Raw genomic sequence first — 3,524 nt, forward strand, 5'->3', positions numbered from 1 at the left:
GAAGAATCCTCCATGTTGTGATGAAGTTCTTGAACCCAAACACAAGAAACACACTTCAAATCGATCAGACAATTAACAAAGACGTAGTGACACAGCCTCTCCCTACCAACTGTGAGGTTCTGTTCCCCTGTACCTGATGTCCCTCTGAGAGCAGCGTCCACATTTTACTACAACACCCTGCTGAGCCTGTCCCTGGCTGGTCAAACTCTCCTGAAGAAAAGACCGTTTTATGGTCACAGCTGGGGTTGACGCCTAAAGAAAGGACCTGCCGTATCATACCAGAGAAACTGCTTCCCCAGGGCCGGTGACCTGACTTCAATTTCAGAGTTCTTTTCTATATGTGGACTTTTAAAAATGTCCCAATATGTTCTCATTATTCTAGGTCCTTCTTCGTGTGGCTCTAATCATCTTCTTTTAAAAATTCACACTTTTTGTTTTTTATTACTTTGGATTATTTTTTTTTGTCACTTTTTTCCTAAAAGATCTGAGGGGAGCAAAAGCTGACTGATCAGAACAGAAACTCAGGGCCAAAATGAATGGTTCCCTATCTGTCTGGTACCAGAACGCTTGTCTCAGTTAACGTCCAATTCCACAGCGCTTTGGATTTGCTGGCCATTGTTTCCGCACCAAATCTAAATTCATATCAGATCTGATCCTATGAAAGCCTTTGAGGAAAGCCTGTCCTGGTTAGACTCTCTGGTATCAATCTGGGAAATGTCAACAGCGATGGGAAACCAGAAATGCTGGAAGATTGGAGTGGAAGATAATGACAGAGATGATTGAATGTCTGGATGTCCAAAACCCAAAGATACTCACTTAAATCTGATAGAAAACAAAGATCTGAGAGGCTGGAAACAGCTTGTACTGACATTATGATATTGCCCGTTTTCATAGAACACACTCAAACCTGAGAAAAATACAAATCAGCTGTTTTCACTCAGAAAATACCCTGAAATAAATGGGATTTACTCCAAGAGAAATATATCTCTGGCAGTGTAGAGAAGACCTTTGAGGACTTCAGTGAGGTTGTTTTCTTAAAAGCAGGATGGTTTGTTCTGCATCGCTGCTCTATAAATACACTTTTACATCTTGTTGTGTTCCTTCAGAACCGAGAGATTCACTTCACTGTGAAATAAAACAGGGACGACTTCTTAAGAGAAGTATGAAGATAAAGAAGGATGGAGAGAAAATGGTTTACTCCGCAGCGCTGCATTATAAATACACCGGCAGGAGAGGCAGCCTTGTAATCAGACAGGATGTGTGTGTCCGCAGATCAGATCCGACATCCCTGAGTTCATCACCGCGCACGCTGCTGCACGGGGAGCGCTAATCTGATTCCAAAGCCTCTGTGGCGCATCGCAGCGCTTTCATTGCTGCCTAAACACAACAAATATCTCTCCCTGGGGTTTATGGACCCACACACACACACACACACACACACAGACACAGACACACACACACACACACACACACACACACACACACACACACACACACCCAGTAAATCCAGCCTTTCACTGCTGACACAAATCTGCTTTGTCTCAAATTGAGTCGTGTTTCCGTTTCCAATCCAAACAGAGAAACTAAGAGCTGATTATGGATATTTCTGCCTCCATTCATCGGTCTCCTACTCCAATTAAGTATATTTATCCTGCAGTTTGGAAGCAGTGGACAACAGAGGAACTGAATGTGTATTTCAGTGAGTGTGTTTTTATTCATCCTGACGACAAACACTATGACGTATTGTTTTTTTAGAAGGTTAAATCATAAGCACTTTCTCCACATGCACCACCTCCATGCATGCACATTCCCAAACAGGTTCCTCAGTTAGAATCTACGGTGGCCTGCAGGTGCAAATGTGCTACAATGGTACAGAACTCTTCCATCAGGAGAAACACGCTGCAGCTTCAAACACGTGCAGATTATCAAGGGTTGCAACTAAAGATCAGCTCCATTCTTTTTAAGATGACATCGAAAAAAGAGAACACGTCCATCCCAGTTTCTCTGATCCATGGTCAATGTCTTGTTTTTTTAGCCAAAATACTGACTTGAACATGACATAAAGCAGAACATCTTAACATGTTACGGGGCACAAACTGCTTATTCTGACAGATTTTGCAGAAAAACTCGATTAGTTGACTTTTTGTTGCAGATCTTCAATCATGGTGTATTTTCTCCATCCATTCCCTGTTCCTCCGCTCCTTTAATACCCGTGTATACTTCTTCTCCTCCTATACCTCCTCCGGTATTCTCCGCAGTGTGAGCAGAGTTTAGTGGAGCTGTGCGGCGGTGACTCAGCGCTGCAGAGGGACTCAGTCGGGGATAATGTTTGAGGAAAGCCTCAGAGGAGACGCTCGGGTCAGGAAGCAGCGAGGGGATGTGAGGAAAATAATCAAGATAGAAAATCCACTTGATGGAACAAGACCTCAGCGATAGAAGCACATGGGACCAGAGACCGTAGATTTTGGATACCTTGAGTGTCTGACGATGGTTTTAAAGCCAAGGGATTAAAAGTTCTTTATTTAGGAGATTTTTCTAGTTTTTATTTGACGATAAATCCACATTAGGGAAGATTATTTATCGAAGCACAACTGGGAACATTTACAATATTACAACTGAGGTTTGTTCAGGGGATATTTGGTGTCCTTATCATCACCCAGATCTAATTGTTTAAATGTGATATCTTTCTTATTTATTTGCACATTTTTACTCAACTTTCTGCCCAAATGAACATGTTTTCATTCCATATTATTTACTAATTGCACATTTTACTTGACATTTAGCTGAGGCTTTTATCCCAAGAGACTTAAACCACAAAGATTCAAACTCAGGACGACAAGAACAGCTGACATGTTTACTTCAGACAAGCCAGACCATAATAAGAGCTGCTGCATCAGGTAAAGTCTCTCAGAAAAACAGGAGGGTCTTCGGTTTGCCTGACAGTTATTTATCCTCCTCTTTCTGTAAATATTTCTCATTTTAATTTGTTCTAAATCGGACCGACCGCCACCAAACTGGATGAATAAAATATTGTGACTTCCTGCTTGATCAATAAGTCATTAATGAATAACCTGTCTCTGAATTAAAGGTGAATATAGTGTTTGTTTGTGGGAGGAACACACAGAGAGAGGAAGAACAGTGAGGGGCTCAGTTTGGGCCGATTCATCTCAGTCCTCTTTCTTCTCCTGCCTTTACACGTCTCTACAAATAACACTGAACACTCTGTGTGTGTGTGTGTGTGTGTGTGTGTGTGTGTGTGTGTGTGTGTGTGTGTGTGTGTGTGTGTGTGTGTGTGTGTGTGTGTGTGTGTGTGTGTGTGTGTCTAGCTCAGAAGGAGAATAATATCAGACTCCAGAGCAGCTAAAATAAAAAAGTGTGTGAAGAAGAGGAAGATGAAGTGAGCAAAAAGAAGCCGACAGAAGAAGATTTGTTTTCCTTCAAACAACTGCCAACATCTCGCACACTGATGAAGCACACACACACACACACACACACACACCTGATGCTGCTGTCAAAAATGTGTT

Source organism: Eleginops maclovinus, chromosome 10 (assembly GCF_036324505.1).
Source record: "Eleginops maclovinus isolate JMC-PN-2008 ecotype Puerto Natales chromosome 10, JC_Emac_rtc_rv5, whole genome shotgun sequence".
NCBI lineage: Eukaryota > Metazoa > Chordata > Actinopteri > Perciformes > Eleginopidae > Eleginops > Eleginops maclovinus.